This window comes from Pavona decussata, unplaced genomic scaffold (assembly GCF_977016875.1).
Source record: "Pavona decussata unplaced genomic scaffold, jaPavDecu1.1 SCAFFOLD_254, whole genome shotgun sequence".
Taxonomy (NCBI): domain Eukaryota; kingdom Metazoa; phylum Cnidaria; class Anthozoa; order Scleractinia; family Agariciidae; genus Pavona; species Pavona decussata.
In genome coordinates, this window is record NW_028145657.1 from 3,608,870 (window position 1) to 3,627,027 (window position 18,158).

The 18,158-nt window shown below is 35.6% G+C and overlaps 1 protein-coding gene across 9 annotated transcripts in view; it reads left to right on the forward strand.

Annotated features, from left to right (window-relative positions):
* LOC146456649 (gamma-aminobutyric acid type B receptor subunit 1-like) overlaps positions 1-18,158 on the forward strand; it is a 66,970-nt gene that overhangs the window by 3,297 nt on the left and 45,515 nt on the right. For 3 of the 9 annotated variants that reach the window (XM_085093145.1, XM_085093139.1, XM_085093148.1), the window contains exons 1-3: positions 3,375-3,480; positions 10,594-10,641; positions 16,551-16,651. The gene's annotated coding sequence lies outside the window, so the exon portion shown is untranslated. Of the gene's footprint in view, positions 1-3,351; positions 3,481-7,888; positions 7,905-10,377; positions 10,475-10,593; positions 10,642-14,534; positions 14,554-16,550; positions 16,652-18,158 lie in introns of those variants that run through there. The other 6 variants (XM_085093142.1, XM_085093141.1, XM_085093140.1 and 3 more) reach the window with 6 other exon arrangements.

The window sequence follows — 18,158 nt, forward strand, 5'->3', positions numbered from 1 at the left end:
AGATAGCTATAGGTTTTGCTGTAAGCGGCGTTGTTTTTTTCATAGCTGTGGATCATTTTTTTCCTCTTTACTGAGGCGTTTTTTGTCTCTAATTTACAGGTAAGACTTCAACTTTCGGTGTTTAAAATATATATTTTTCGATCAAATCATCTATATATATTTTTTTACGTTGTTAACTCTGGATTATTTCTGGGCGTTTCGCCAGTTTGTAAAGTGCACAAATACGGGGCGGTTAAAGAGGTTGGATTTCTCGAATATTTACTTCGTGTATAAGCGTGAGGTAGTAGGCAGGAGATTTTTCCTCATATAATTTGCGGAGTGATGTAGCATACAGTCGCATTTCCAGTGCCGATACAGCTCATATCAGAATATGAGCCGTAGTCCGCATTTCAAAACAAACGAAAATCCGTTTAAGCAGAACTGAGTATAGACCCATAGTACATTTCAAAGAGAGACATGCAGGCACATCACGATCAATGCATCTTGAGGAAGTTAAAGCTTTCAAAACGTTAATGAATTTCGACGGAAGCGAATGACCTGATAACGGTAACATAAGATTTCTATCGATCGGTTTTAATCGATAACAGAAAAAAGGCAATTCCAGCTCTAAGATATTCTGGTAGTCCCTTCCTTGCGGTACATGCTTTGAAGTCGACACCAACATATAACAAATATATGCGTTGAAAAGGAAAATTCAATGGCCATGTTGGGTATATTATTTCTGGAGAGAGAGAAAGGTCAGTTTTGATTCAGTAAAATAATATAGTTTTAAGCTCAAGCTTGGTATCTAAAATACTACGGGAATTATTTCCGAAATACTTTCCAAAGAGTTCGCTTACGTCTTATTTGTAGCTTGGCATGGTTCGGATAAATTATGGGAAACTTATATTAATCGCTCGAGTTAAAGTTGTTTACTGTACCTGATTGATTAGTTTATCAAAAATTCCTTTTTTGTCAGAAAAAGAAAATTCGACGACTTGCCTGATAAAATATTATAATGTGAGATAAAGAAGTGACCACAAAGCCCTCGGCAGATTTGGCGGTTACCAAAGCAATTTAAATTGCTGCATAAGATCCAGTTTGTACGCACGAATCTTGACGGGGTACGCTGTGAAAGCAAATATCCTGACAGTTTACAAGCCATGTTACGCAAGGAAATATGTATTTGAACGAAGAAGAAAAAGACGATTTTTGAGCGACTATTCTTACAAGTGAAAAAATGTGGCCAAAGCTAGACAGACAGTAATTTCAGCCAAGACAAAACAACCCACAGAATGCAGGGAGGGCTACATCTCGTAAAGGCCAAGTAATACGGGCAACATTTTCTTGCAATTTGTCACACAACAAATGCTGCTTTGCAAGTTGCGATCGTTTGTTACACGTATTATCACCCGCCTCCACGTGCAGCGCTGAAATTTTCATGTGTTAGAAAGTAGAAACAATGCCTTGTTTCTGCAACATGAAAATTTGTTGCGCGCGAAGGTGATAATAGTCCCTTAATACGATCAACAAACAATCGCAACTTGCAAAGCAGCATTTGTTGCGCGATAAATAGCAAGAAAATGTTGCCCGTATTACTTGGCCTTTAAAGGAAAGGGCAACAAAAATCACAACAAGATGGGAATCTGATTGGATCCCTGTGCAAGGTGTATAACGGGATAAACAGTCACTACCTTATACGGAAAGCTCGCGGTTTCAAAACAAATAGGAGAAATGGTCTTTTCTTTTATTGCTTTCTCTCATTTTACTTTGGCTAATTGACACTTTGGCGAGGCTGAGTATAATGCGTTGAGTTGGCTACGAATTCATGGAGGAAGTGGCATTCACGATGAATTAAATGGAATTATTGTTGGGTATTCATTTCAATCAGTTACCGCCCTTGAACTTTTCCAATAAAAATATCCAAAAGGATAACATGACGTACATTACAATTACTTGATGTTTGTAAATTTTTTTAATAACCTTTAGTTTTTTAAAAATAATTTCATTTTATGCTTAAAAAATTTTATTTGCTTTTTTATAATATGGTACATAAAATTACTGATTACATTTACGCACTTTTATTTCTTCCTGTTTGCTTCAAAAAATTGGTCCATTATTAACATGATAGCCATACGTTAATGCATTACCGACTACTGAATCGGCTATAAACATAGCGACTTTCTTCCAGAAATATTGCTGTAATTTATTTGATCTTAAACCTGGGTACCTGGGTGCAGCTGAGTCGATGAAAAGCGAACCGCTTACAATTCTTTATTTAAGCTTTCCATGAAAAGATTCAGACAGTAGTGAGAGTTTCAAAGAAGCAATGTATTATTGTTTTTTTCATCTTATAAGAGTTAATTGGATTTTCTTACAGGAAATGCATAACAGAATTAATAACATTATAACCGGAGATACGACGGGTATTTTAATATCACCTAATTGAGGATCAACTGTGAATACAGAAGAACAAAAACATGTTCTTCTTTGCTTTGCCAGTTCGGCAAGAATGATTCATTGCTGGATGTATTTAATTTAAAAAAAGTAAATAAAATTGCCTGTGTTTTAAGCCATAAAGTATTAAATTCATTTTACTCTTATTATTATTTCTTAACTTCTTTTATTCAAGTACGCATTAAAGAAATGAATTGTTTTAACACCTAATTTTGTAACGTCTGGCCTCGAAAGGTCTTAGACATTCCGGTCTAAACGTGATCAATATTAATTTGGTTTCATTATAAAACATATTCTTATGAAAAGGGTAATTTACCCCCAAACGTATTTTTTTTTTTATCAATCCAAAGAGTGATTCTTATAAAGAACTTCCAGTTCAATAATTGGATATTGTAGTTTCCGAAATTTCCTCCAATCTGGGGTTGCTTTCACAGTAATAACCAGTGGGTTTAACTTTCTATGCCTGTAGATGAGTAATGTTAGAACGCAAGTTCCAAAAGTAACGAAAAATATGATGTATGACATTTTGTTATACTATACTGAGTAAATGGTTTTTGTGTGCTTGATTTATTTAGCAAACTCTAAATTAAACTGCATGTAGTTTAAAATATTTCGCAGTGAATTTATCGCACTAAGTTTCATTTGAATTTTTTTGAACGTTCAGTTACCACTACCCTTGCAAAATTAACGTTTAATTACTCAGACAAACAACGGTTTTCACAAAATGTAAATTATGTTCCTCCTCAACATCAAATTGTGAGAATACACTATTAACATATAGACTTTGTCTCACCGACGGCAAATTAAACTCAGCTAGACCCCGCCTTCTTAAGTGAAAACTTGACCTAAGTGTGATGTCATTTACTCATTTGTCTAAAATGACATGTATACTGTTGCTAGGAACTGAAGAGGTAAAAATTCTAATTTTACCCTGCGTTTGTATTTCACCGTGTGTTAGCAGGTTTTGCGGTTAAAACTCATCGTAAGTCCTCGAATATCTTCAGTGACAGCTAGAAAGAAACAGGAATTGTGGTTTAATGTGAGGTACGTATGTTTACTGATGCTAACGTTCGATATATACTCACTCTTGCTTTAGAGGAAAATCGTTGACGGAAATTTACCTAACTTTCATTACGGCTTTCTCTTTAAAATATACTAAATTACTGCGCTATTCATTTTCAAGGGTGAAATCTTACACGAATCATGCCAAATGAAATTTCTTTCAGTAAGTAAAAATATAAAAATGTTTTACGAAGGACTGATATATTGTTTGAATTATTATTGATTCAAAGCATGGCAAACGTCACCCCGGCGTAGCGTTCTCCAAGCAATAAAACCACTCCAAGATAGCTACAAATTAAATGTGTCCTCTACAGACCAATATTTATATCACTCACAATATTTTTTTATAGCACCGAAATGAAATGAAATCCGTTTTTGCAAGTTCATGTTATGTGTTTTATTCACCTAAGCCCTCAGTAAATTAATATCGCTAAGAGGAACTAAATTTGAAATGGCTTCTTGCTGAAATCTTGTTGCTTGCAATTGGCATTTTTGCGATAATTCATGTGTTTCGGGACAGACTGCGTATGGTGTGAAACAGTAGTTGTAAAACAGAGCGAAAATTGAACATGCCCGGAGATAAACGTTTGTAGTCGAGGAGTAAAATGCTGCTTCGTAGGTTGGAAGATTGTAATTTAGATAAAATCTCACTAACATCGTTTTAAGAATCGGTTGGATGTTAAAAAAAAAAAATTCCTGTCCTTTTGAAGATTAAAAGCGAAACACACATAAACCGTATTTCAGCGGTTGAACCGCATCATAATTTTATGACTATTAACAGCAATCCTTAATTGCGCTTTATAAAAAAGTTCCTTAAAATAGCATTGTTTTATTTCGCGTCTCTCGCCCAATTTTTCTCATTATCATTTTATATTAAAAATGCATATACTTTCGAATGCAATATATTACAAATGCAAAATGATTCAAAACGCATATCCCATTCATTGATTGATACCTCTAAACGGGATTCATATTTCCTCAGCTTCATATAGGGCAAGTTTTGTGGTTCAATAAACGAGAAACCAGGGCAACTAGGTATATCGTTTTTCGCTTCGCTACATCCCTCTTGTTTGCATTTGTTGTTGACGGCGAGAATATTGCTTCAGCATTAATATTCTCGCCAAAAAGCGAGGGAATTATACGTACTGTTTCAGCTGCTAATTTGAACTTAACTCTTTTAAGCTGTTTTAATTTTTAGAAGCCCGCCATTTGGAAAATAACTCGTTATTTTCAACTGGGTTTACGATCAATCTGAATTGTGAAGGATTGTTTATCAAGCAGGTGTTTGGAGTCAATTTCTAAGCGCACGTAGATCCCATTCGTTTATTGAAGTACTAGTTGACGCTATATTGGTCAGGAATCTTAAAATCCCTTTCAGCCATTTATTAGGAAATTTGCAGACAATAAAGTTTATAAGATAACACGTATTTTCAAGCGTGTGTTTGCGAAATAGGCGGCTTTCATATAATTTCGAGTTTGTAGTAAAACAAAACTACTGGCAACATTTCAAACACGTCGACTCTTCGCCGCACGTCTCATATGACTTCAATTTCTTCTGCATTTCGAAAGATTCTGGTTACGCATAACGGAATAGTTAAACCGAAAAAGAAATCTTTATGGATGTTTTTAAATTCGGCATTACGTTTAACTTTTTTTAATGGGAGTTTCTAATTATGGTAGAGATATCATTGAGTATTGTTTGGAACATTTAAATTTGGTAACGTTTTCAGCTGGAACGCTCAAGCATTGAACCCTTGCACCATAGTTAATTGAGGGACAGGTTATGAAACCTTGCCATGACAATAATGGTACTGCAATTTATGTTGGAGGAGCCGCGACCGTGCACACTCCTTTGTTTTAACGTTCACACTACAGTTGAATATCTTAACAGCAGGAACGTTTCTATTGGTCAACTGCTCCAGTACAATTCGAAACCTGTTGTGGTGTGTGCACGGTCAAGGCCAAAAACGTAAACAAAGAAGTTTGTCGGGTTTCAAAACCATTGCCTTTTGTTAACTATGCTTACACAAAAGATAATCATTTCTATCTTCCGTTTTCAACTTATGAGAGAAAGCGTCTAGTCGTATCGCCTGGGAACAGCTTACCTCAAACCGGTAACTGCATCACGTTAATTTAAATATCTCTTTACATTTCTCAGGCTATCGTGCATTCTTTAGTGTTTTAGTCACAGGTTCTAATTTAGTTCCACGCAGTTACTTTAAATTTAACTTCACTCTGTGTCAGTATTTTGAAAACTGTTCGAACATGTCAAGATTTAAAGACTGTTGTGTTTTCTCTTAACACCTCGTCATAAATGCTCTGCGATGTTCCCATTGTGGTATACATTAACCCTTTTCAGTCAATTTTATTTAGTGGAAATATATTCATACGCGGTTAAATTTAAAGCTAGAAGCCTGTGGGGACGTGTAATCAAACAAATATCTTAAACAAACAGAACAGAAACTCCTTAAAAATCCCAATTGGAAGGAAAGCACTCCAGTTGGCTATTTACAAAGCGTGGCCGAGGATTTGATCAAGGGACTACGATAAATAATTCCAGCTAGTGGTCAGAGAGGGGACGCGAACCTAGGACCTCCAGATTACGAGTCCTCTAAGCACTCGGCAAAGCTGCCCTGTTTGAGAGCAGTAAGGGGACTCAACCACAACATACCCGCTTATCACGTCACAACTTCTTTAATGACGTCGGTGAATTTCAAAAAAGCGATGCGTCACGATTTGAATCTTGGTAAACGAGTTTTAGGCTTTCGTGACCGGCGACCAAATTTTGTTATGACCTGAAAATCCTGAATTCAAAATTATGGACAAGAATGACCAAGGTAGGATTTCCAAGATGTGACGTTAAGAAACTTTCCGTAGCTAAAACCAAAAGGATATAAAAAGTACGTCCAAAAGGTTTCGAGGTGGACATGTAGGACGTCACATGACGTTACAATTACGTCATGACTTCCGAACGGCGCCATCTTGGTTCAGCCTTCTTGAATTTCCATTGCAAACCATACTGTATTTACCAAAAAGTAACCAAAACCAATAGAAAAAAAATAAAACGAAATCTTTCGAGTTTGAGATATAAGACTTATCATAACAAAGTAAAACGTGATCATTAAAGACAAAGGAAAGTTAAAAGATTTGAAAAGCTGACCGAGTTAAAATATGGTTGCCATGATTACATCAAGTAAATTTCAGGAGACGTCCTAATGTTAGAGGTTTAATTTCTTTCCTGCATATTAAAAAAAAATTGAAAGCCTGCAAAGTAGTGCGGGCAGATCCCACACCCTCTCTCGGTAGGAAGTTGTCAGACTAATGGATTAGATACGAGCCCCTTGCCGTGTATACCTGTTACACTTGTTGTACAGTTAAGCTTATAGTTTCCGGAGAACAGAGCGTGCTTATTCCGGTGTCAGAATTCACATCAATGAATTTACACTTTGTGTATCCTGGTGTCTCACGTTTTTGTCATATCTTGGACGTTTTATGCGTATGACTTCGGAAGTCTTTATTGATCGGTGAAAGTACCCAATTCTGAATTATTTGTCGGACTTAATTATCTTCTGCCAAGGGTAGTTTAAAGCCAGCCCTACTCAAAGCAAATGAATGAGCCAATTGTAGGTATGCTCGTCCGTGTTCAACGAACAATTCAGGTGCACTGGAGCTAAAAGCTGCAGGCATGTTTTCCAAAGCATAAGACTGCGAGGAAAGATTTAACCATATTCAGCATATTTGAGACAACATAGAGCAGACACTATGATAGAGCAGATGTTGCCAATTACGCCAAGACATAAAGGTTAAAATTGACGCAGCGGGAAATAAGCTAGATTAGCCAAATATAGGTACCCGGCGGTATGTTCTTCGGTGGTCAACGAACAATTCAGGTGCACTAAATTATGGTATTTGAATTATTATTGTTTCGTCCGCACAATTAACCTGCCCTCCTCATAAATGACCAAAAAGCTTCAGGCAATGGGCATGTTTCTCAGGCACAAGTGAAGAAGAACAATTTAACCATATTTGAGACAGAATGTTTTGTTAAATTCTGTTTCTGTTCTGCTTTACGAAGAAAACCCGTCCCCGGCACTTTTGTTTTACGTTCAAAGGCAAAGTTGTTGACGCCTTTATTTCTGAATATTTCACGTGATAGTAAAGCAGGTGCTCTTAATTAGACGCCAAGACAAAGATTAAAATTAACGCCGCGGGGAAAACGTTTATTTTAATGCCTCCCCCTTGAACGGCAGTAGTTTTTGTTTTCCTTGTATGCGTGATTCGTTTCAACCAACCGGGGTTGAAACGTCAGGTACATCATCATTCTCGATTCTTTAAAAACGCTCAAAACACAACGTTGACTGAATTTGTGTCGCCTTCGCTAATTTGAAGGACAATTCATTTTCTCAGTAAGTATATAATAGCATTCATTCATTGGCCTTCATTTTAAGTGCTTCTTGTCTTCATGGCAATGGTAATTATAACATAAATACAATACATGAACTTTATTACATGAAAATTATTAAGGAATCTTTTTTCGACCTCACCTAAAAGGCTGGCAAGATTTCCTACGAAAAGTTGTAGGCATAGTTAATCTACCAAAAGGCCACAAGTTTTATGTTAAATGATAGTGTGTGTGTGGTGAGTTTGTTGGTCAACCGTGTAACGGGGTAACAACAAGTGTTGCAACAATATATTTTCTTCATATTTAATTTTTTTTTTTATTTGAAATTTTCACTTTGTATTCATCCCGAAGTGAAAATATGAAATGGAGTTTGTTTCTGTAAATACACTGAAAACTTTATTTTAGAGCGGGTCCTATGACGGACGACAACCACAACTTTATTTGATATACTTATATCTTTTAAAGGAATACACAGCCCGCATACAGCAGAGCTTATCGAGGCGGGCTGTGTAACTTAATAATTATTTCAAACATAAATAAAACTAGAATAAGTTGGTAAATATAAATTTAAGTAAGTAGATAAGTACACGGATTCGTTCTTTGAAGCAACTAGATAAGTAAGCAACGACTGCAAGTAATATCCTGCGGAGCGAAACATGTCCGCGTGCACTGAAAATATTTTCCATTAGAAATTTACAGTAAGAGATGCAATAAAGAGACAAAGAATATTAGAACACAACGATTAATTATATATAAGAGGGCTTAGAAATTAATCCGTCGTTGACTTGGGGATGAGGAGACCCAATACGAAAGATTGACAGCATGTCAAGTGTTTGTTGTTCGGTGTTTGAGTTTTTATTAACATTCTAACTGATGGATTCGAGAGCCCAGAATTTGTGGATGTTCTTTGACAAGATTTAACGTCTCCTTGATTCCGTTTTATGTAACGGCATCTGCGTGTTTTTGTTGCTTTTAAAAGATGTGTTAAGATTACGCAAAAATCTGCATGCAAGTGTTGTCAGGATGGCTGTTTTTGTTGGGTCAAGCGCCAAATTTTCTGAAATGCACAAAAGTCCAAGTTTAAATCGATCGTCTGGCAAATTTTATAGGCATACAACAAACGTAGATACACATAACAAAATTCGCACTGAAGGAAACTGAATCTACAGAGCATCCTGGGGACGTCAAGCTTTATACGTGCTTCGACCTTAAAGTATACCGTATCACGAAATGATTCTATATTTTTTTTACACTTATAAATAAGATAATATTTTAAATTCTTATCTGCCACTCGAAGAAGCACATTCTTGATTAAAGCTCTTACATCTTGCACCTGTCTCTTATCAAGGGGTCATACATCCAGCGTTTCAAAGCGTTCCATCTGCAAAGTTTCCGTTGTCGAAGTCTTTGTGCCAAATGTGATGTATAAAACTATGAAGATTACCAAGATCACTAAAAAATAGAATCTCTGTGCCAAAGCCAAATTTATCTTCCAGGATCAATAAAAATCGAGTCTCTGTCGAGAGACATTGAATACGTAATTAAGTTTTCGGACCCAGTAAGTTGTTATGGCCTTCAAGACGGATAGTGTCAGTTTTATCTATAGTTGTAAAGCGCAAGGAACGGTGATGATGTCATACAGGTTGGATTCGTTGCAGTTTGGCAAACGGAATTGCACGTTCCGAACTGAGTTCATCAAGGGACTGGGCCCTCGTTTACACATTGTTCAAATTGCGTCATATGAAGAAATGAACCCCATCACCAGAAAGATCACATAAAAATTAGTGAGTTTACCGAGTTTGGTTATCTTTCATTGCGTGATAAACATGCTAGGCTGTGACCTGTTAAAGGTCCACCATATTCCACACAAATGTCTGTAATTCTGAGATGGAGTCCCCCAAATCCATACAAAGTCTCTAATTTTGCTGATTTTTGAAAGCCTTTCACGTGTTTGCAATCTAACGACAGAACCTCAAACTTGTTAAACTGACTAATTTTAATGTGATCCGGCTTTCATGCGATGGACTCCAATTTCTGATGAAATGAAAAGTTAAAAGCTCATCTCCAGTCTCCATTTGAAATTCGAAACAGGCCGAATTGCACTTGCGTAGCCACCGCTAGTTACCAACTCCTTGATGTGGACACGGGACATACCGCGTGTGTCTGTACAGTGTATAGATGAGACTCAGTCAACATTACTTGTTACTTTGACGCTTTGTAACTATCCGTCGTAGAATGTTTTCGTTAAAAATTTGTCTCATCTTTAAAGTTGTCAAACATCCACTTTGAGAGTTTAAGAAGTTCAATATGCTTAGTTTCTCACTGCCAACCAATTTTGAACTCATCTCTTTTTAGCGTTGTTTTGACTGACATTGCGTGGTCATGTGAGCCAAAGTGATCAAATGTTGCAAATATGATCGTCTAAATTAAAATTTTACTTTGTCGACGTGACGTATGGTTATTCAGTGATATTGATGAATATCTTCATACTGGCAAACGAGGCACTAACCTCTGTTTCGTTCAACCCTTCCTGTCCCTGACACACAAGAGTGGTCTCTCAATTGCATCTATTTGGTCAGTATAAATTTCAATTATACACGACTACAAGCGTATTTATTGAAGAGAATTAAACAAATTCACGTTTTGTGAAACATCAACTAGTCGACAAAATTATCACTGTTTCTATTTTACAGGGCTTAACCTGTTCGAGGTGACAACGCTTATATGGTCTTATCTTAGTGGTAAGTTTTCATTACGTCTTTCGTAAGTACAAATTATGGTATTTACGTATGAGTTTGTAGAATCTTTTTTTTCCTTTGGCAATATTTCAAGCAAGATATGCAAATTCGTCTCTCTTTTGTGGTTCAAAGTTGATGTTTTCATCACGTCAAGTTCATATACACGTTGCATTCCAAAGTTCCGCCTTTCCATAAGAGATAAGTTTAGTGCAAATCGTCTTACGTTTGATAAGGATGCACAGATAATGTTCAGAAAATTTTTATCTCGTCTCTAAAACAGTTCGACACTAATTCGATGTTCATTGGCCATAGAGTATAGTCACAGCAAACTATTTGTTAAAACTACTGGAAGATTTCCATGGACAATTATTTCCCCGAAAAAAATATGCTAATTGTTCGCGGTAAATTTTCGCCGCGTTAGTTTTTTTTTTTCACTAATCTGCAAAATGGTATGTGTATGATCCACATACAAATCTCGACGTTTTATAAAATCTCAATCAAAATGAATAAAGAACGAGAGAGCAGGATAATGAAACGAAATTGTAAAATATATCTCAAAAGATAAACTGTTAATGTTACCGCCTAAATATAATTTCAATCGTGCTTTTTAATTTCACATAATCCGAGAGTGTCTAGCCTGATCCCTCAGAAGAAATCCGGCGCAATTCCCCCCTTTAATATTGAACAACGCAGGGAAGCTCACAGCTGAATCTTATGAATGGTTTATTCGAAATGAAATTTCAAGGAAATATTTTTTTTCAGCGACAAATAACGAAAACCACAGGTGATAGCCGGCGATAAGCACGGGAAGTAAAATTTTAAACTGACAGACAATGTTGAAATAGTTAGTTTTCAACTGCCGATATTCTGTCAAGTCGGACAGGTCGCTCCGATTTCTTGTTTAACGAAGCCATTTCAATACATTTGCTTTAATTAATAAGTGACACTGTTTACCTTGTTGTGTTTAATTGTCTTGATGAGTTGCTAGCGTTGACAGGTAGCTTTAATTAAAGCCTGTTAATCTGTTTTGTTTGCGCGCTGGCCGGGGACGTGTAATGAATTCAGTGTCACTTTGTAAGCTTTTTTCCGCACCAGAAAACAAACAGATATTAACGTAAAAATGTACAATTTAAAAAAATCAAATAGGATAGAGGCGAGAGCAAAGTATCTAACCCATGGCATTGCTACGTCCGGTTTCTTCTTCGAGTCATTTTTGTGCGTTTTTTTTTTTTTTTTTTTCCATCTAAATGTTATTGATCATGACTCAATTCTAGATTTGTGAAGATCAGTGACACCAGGTCATTCCTGTAGTATCCCGGCAATATTTGCCATTTCCTAAAGTGCGTTTTATACATTGTTTCAGTGTCCATTCTATTTTTCACCGCCTAAAGCGTTTGAAATATTTTCTCAAATATATTAAGGGTGTTATTTTAGAAATGGTTGCCATGGTTTCAAAAAATAACAAATAACACGCAAATAAATTAAAATATATTGCGTTTGACGAAACGTTTCAGTATTACGTTATTCACGGCTTAAAACTTAGGATTCCAAAGTGGGTATTTGTAGATGGCATTGGGCGTAAAATTGAACTGGTTTCTGTGATGCTACAAATACCATGCTGGGACGTTAGATGTACCCTTCGAAAGATGGATGCGAGAAAATATTGAAATTTTACGGCTGGTAGGGAGATCGCACGAGACAAGTCAGGTGACCAAAGTCATCTTTAACAGTGCAAAGCGTGTGGATTGACCGACAAAACCGATCTGCTCAAATTAAAATTGATTTAAAGTAATAAGCCAAAATTTTTCCTGAGCACAGTTTACGTTTCTTTCAACGTTTGTCTCACCGGAGAACACTAAGTTGCCCATGATGACTTTTTTTTTTCTCCTTAATCTCTCTCAACAACATCTGCTTGGGCAATGAATTGTCTCTGTGAAGAGAAGCTCATTGTTGGGATTAATACGCAATCAAAAGCTAGACTTTCAACTGAAGTTCGATAGTTCACCTGCTATTGAGGTGTTCGCTAAGACGAGAAGCTTTAATACTTTACGTTGCCTCGCTCTACCAAGGTTTAGAATAAATCTGCCAAAATAAATCACTTTCACGAATGCCTTAATCTTATTGGCTACGCCAGTGAGTAGCCATTCTCGTGCCCAGAGCCCGCGCGCTGTGTTAATGATCGATTCAGCCGCTGACCAAAAAAATCGTAGGAATTGGGAACTAGAATGGTGTTTCGCGAAAAGGGTTCGACTTACGCGGTTAAAACCTTGAAATAACAACGTAATGAAGTAAAACTTTGTATATTTTCTCGCGATATTTATACGTGATAGTTAACAGTTTAAGAAGTGTGCAGAAACAACGCTGAAACAATCATCCAACAATTTATTTATCCCTAACATAACCAAAATTTGTCTGATTCAATTCAGCATGCATATTGTTTAAATAAATGCGGTATTTTACATTTTGCACCTCGTTTATATCAAAACCTGATTGTAACTGTCAAATGCGTGGCATCACATGAATGATCTGTTGCGATGAACAACTCATTTTGAGGATTTTTTCGTTTTGCTCATAAAGCATAATTTCATTTTTTTTCTGATAATTATTATTATTATTATTATTATTATTATTATTATTATTATTAGTTTGATGGGGTTCTTTCTTAGGCAAAAATCAATGAACGAATAATATTGTTGTAACTTGACGAGAATTTTTTCCCTTTTCTTCAAAAAATATTGTGCTTAAAAATAGTCTTTTTTTTTTAAAAGAATTGTAAATGAGTTTTAATAGCTACTTTTAACCTGTAAATAACATTTTACTTGGAATATTTTAATAAAGAGATTATTATTATTATTATTATTATTATTATTATTATTATTACTGTTATTATTATTATTATTATTATTATTATTATTATTATTATTATTATTATTATTATTATTATTATTATTATTATTCTTATTATTATTATTTTTTTTTTTTATTATTATTTTTTTTTTGTTATTTTTTAATTTCACCAGCCTTAATTTTTCTAGTATTTTGGTCATTTACTGCCATTTTACAGAAACATAAATATGTGACTCCCCCGTCGGGCTTTTCTCATGAATCCTAACTGATTTTAATTACCTTCTGGCAAAACACTCTTTACCTTGTAATTAGCGGCTTCGGAATTTAGTTGCTTTTCAAAGCGTGCCGAGAAATCGGTATTCGAAAGTGTGTTTTATTTTGACTTGATTTAAATGCAGCCAATTGTTTTGTGTTTCTCAGGTGCTTTCTAAACATTTTCACGAAAAGTGGGGATCAATCGTAAGGCGATGAAGAACTGTATGTTTAATTTGGATTTCAAATTTCAATTTCTTACCTTGTTAAAAGCATAGGTAAATATAATGAGAAAACTTCGAATAACGCTGTGATCATAAATTTATTTATGTATGGCTCTTAATGTCTAAAGCTTTTCGAATTATACCAAAGCACGGTTTTTCTTAAAACAACAAGGCTATTTCAGACTATATATGACCCTCTCGTTCCTGTCCTTTTTTTGGCGTGTCAAGAGAGGCTGTGCTTGCAGTGTGGTTGCGACCCAACAAATTTTTTTTTTTTTAATTTACCTAAACATCCTGTGCCAAAACATTTTTTTTTTTCATTTTATTATTACAATTATCTGACATACTGTTGTTTGCATAAAATTATCACGTGTGTAGTTTTTGGCAAAGTGTAACTGCCAAGATATGAAAAGATTCAAATATTACTCGGACATCTTTATAATAATAATTTCCTGTGATCACTTATTGTACGATTTAAATGTGTAGTACCTTCAAGCTAAGTAATTCAGTTCCCCGAGAATTATTTCGCGATTTTGAAAGCAGACAACCTCGAAAGGAAATCAATCGATGTGTGATTCAACCTTCGTCGTATGTAAGATGACTAAAACGAATATTTACTTAGTTAAAAGGAAGCGGTCAGATTTTTTTTCAAAAAAATATATGTCGGTAGGATATGCTCGCAGTTTGGTTTCAAACTATCTTTAAAAATGACACTTTTGAATTGATATTTTGCCATTCTGGTCCTTCATGTATATTGCATATTTCTTGAACATTAGAAAATGCGTGGTTTCTAACTTTTGAAGCAGGTGAAAAGTGGCTATCATTACTTCTTAAAATTTCTCGGGCGTCAATGTTTTAGCCATTTAAGCACCGAAATGTGTTGTTTCCGTATTTCCAAAACTATATACATTTGAAAAAAATTAGAAACGTGCTGAGCTTAGCATTTTATTGAATTTAAAATTCGCGTTAGAGTTTTAAAAGTGACAGATCAATAAATTATGCGTTCTAAATTCGAGTAGCTTAAAAAATAGCACCTTCACGCTTTATATAATTTTCGACCAATTTTTTAGATTTTGAACTTTTTCTTGTTGTTTTTGAACTAAACAAATATATTTTCGCTATATATTTGGTACATCCAGACTTGCGTTTCTAAACAACAAAATATCTTGACGAATAGTATTACTTTGCCGACAGCAGGTACCCGTCGGTGACAGCTCCTCATTGTTTGCGATCCGTCGTTGGTCTGGAATTACTATTGAGGTTCTTTGCAGGCCGTAAAAATGCTACTGACAAAATCAACGGAGTCTGAATGTAAATATTTTACTCCCGACTCAAGCTCGTTCGAGTGAGGACTGAGGAGGAACCCTAGAGACCCAAATGCGTTTTCCTGCCTTTCCCAGCCTTGAGGAAGGTTTCTGACGTCCCCGATCGACTCTGACGCGAGCGACCGGTCAAAACCTGTCTTCTGGCCGGATACAAAGTCATCTAAAACATTTTCTCGTAGCTGAATCAGACATTTCATTTCATTTTGTCAATTTTTGTCGGTGGTTGTAGGGTCGTAGAACAGTCTTGTAAGCGTGTGGAAGGAATGTTTATCTTCTTGGCTATAACTTTCGGTTGATGAATGTCTCTACAAAATTGGGGAACTAAATTATCAGGTACAGACGAAACTCTCTCAACTAGCTGCGAAAGACAATTCCAGTCTGGCTGTGAAGATGATTCTTGTTCACTTTTAAAAAATATAACAGAAACTATAAAAATGCATTTCTTTTTCAAAGTTATTTAGCCATAATTTATCTGTAGTTTAAATGTTGATTAGTTGGCCTTTTTCAAACTGCAGGCTGGCCATCATGTTGAGATTTCGTTTTCTACAGCATATGCAAATAACAGAAACGTTTTTCAATTTTAGGGAATCATTAAAGCCTTAAGAAAATGAATTTCCTCATTGAAAACTAAATAAAAAATTCGTTCTTCGTCGATAACTGTAACTTGGTAGGGGAAATAATAGTGTTTCGTTTACGTCTCGTTCGACTAAAGTTCTATTTAGTGTATGGGAATAAGCTATGTTTTTTTTCGTCAGTGAGACCCTTACTCCTTACTATTGCACTTCACTGAGACTGACAAACGTTTAAAATTTTCAGAAATGAAATGTACGGTACTACAAGTTGTTGTTCGCTTGCCAAATAAATTTATTTGCATATTTCATCATTGTTACACCGGTTTTCCCCCATTTCTTAATGCTTGACAATCGATTTTTTGTACCGTTGTTAGTCAAATGACTGACATCTGCGCTGTGTCGTTAGCTTAACATATCTTTGTTTTAATAATTAAAATCGGAAACAAGTAGCTTCCCATTGAAACACGTCAACTTGTCAGGGTGTTTTAGCGGCTAGCACGCAATCAAACATGTCCACGAGAAAAACATGAAATACAGCAACGTCCGTTGCTCGCTCACTACTTGTACAGTTAATTTATCCGGCTTTGAAGGAGTGAGTTGAAAATTTTGAAAAATGTCTCAACCCCTTTGTACGCGACGAAACGTGCAATGGTTTACATATTAACGCATCTATTTTATGTGTCTTTATGTAGGTACACGGGAAATTCAACGAAGATAAGCCGGCGAATGAACAACTGATCCCTGCAACTCGACTTGACAACGAGAGCGAATGTAGAAAGGTTTTATACGCCAGGTAAAGTTTTAAATTTGCCATTTAACTTTATATCCTTATGCTGCCATTGGCAAGATAGTTCTGTTTTATTTTTCGAAATAAGATCGTGTAACTTATCTGTGTCGATTAAATTTCTAATGTGACTTCACCACAAATTTGTTTAATACTTGAATTTCCTTTTGCCACATGTTGTTTTCTTATTTCTTCGATAAAAACCGCTTTTCTCGTAGCTTAAAGATCCAATAAACAAAGTTTAACTTGCTTGTTATATTATTTGTTGGCTATGGGAGATGTCCTTCCCAAACTGATTAATTGAATATCTCAAAGCGACCGCGGTTTCTAAGATTTTGAACGCCTTCGGTTCCTGCCGGACTTAGAGATTCAAATATAAAGAAAAGTCCATATTGGCAGAAAGGAGAAAATTCCCTGTATAAATTTTTCTATTTGTTCAGTTTCATTGTAAGAGACTGGTGGTTTTAGTCAAGATTACTTTACCACATCCGTTATTCAAACAATCTCGCAACAATTTAACAGTGTGGTCATATTTAATCTTGTTCAAGCTGTGAAGTATTTCATTTTGAGTAAATGCCTTTTTTAGCGTTCGCAATGCTGGTTGAATATGACCAGCATAAGTCTGTTTCTAAGTATTTTAAAAATTACATACATGATATAATAGGAAAAAACTGACATTCAAATTTAGAGAAGAACTTTTGAAATTCTTAGGAAACTTTTTGTGGAGTGTTCGTCTCGACCGTTTGACTGTAGACCCAAAGGATTTGTCTTTGACTTCGTTGTACGATAGAGTAGGCACTTAATTTTAACCGGACATCCTCGGTCAACGGCAACTTCTACACCTTCCGGTGTCGTCGAGGAAACTGAACCTTTCGATTCTGTTCTCGATTCTGTTTCACATGCCCACGCGTTAAACGTTGTGATTCACGAGCGTTGGTTTGAAAACTTGCTATTTCTTTAGCAGAACAGATAAAAGAATCCTAAAATAATAGTTAAGGGTCAGTTGAAAATTACTGACATTTTTGGGCTAAATATGTAAAACTAATTTACATCATAAGTGTGTTTTGGCGCCACTTAAGCATTTTCCCAAGTTCAAGTGTGCTGCACATGAAGGCTCTCTAATAAACTTGCGCGACCAGGCGGTGCTGCGCTTGGAAATGGCCTCTAGAAGTGTATAATGGAAGTTTTAAAACGCTTTTTTTTTTCAATTTTAAATCATAAATCATACAGAATCATGTCAGAATAAAGTGGTAACTTGGAATATATGAATAAGAGACACAATGCGCTCAAGGCGTATTTTTCAGGAAAACAATACTGACTTCTGATCTCGACTCATGGAAGTCCAGATGGTACTCTACCATGCTATGGGAGCACGTGTAAACAAGGCCATACAAGTTGTCTCGCGATACTGGAAATTTTACTATTTTGATATTTTTGACCAAAGACTACATTTTTAATAATATCGAAATAGAAATGTATAATTTATGTAGAAGTAGACTTGAAAGTGTTGTCTAGA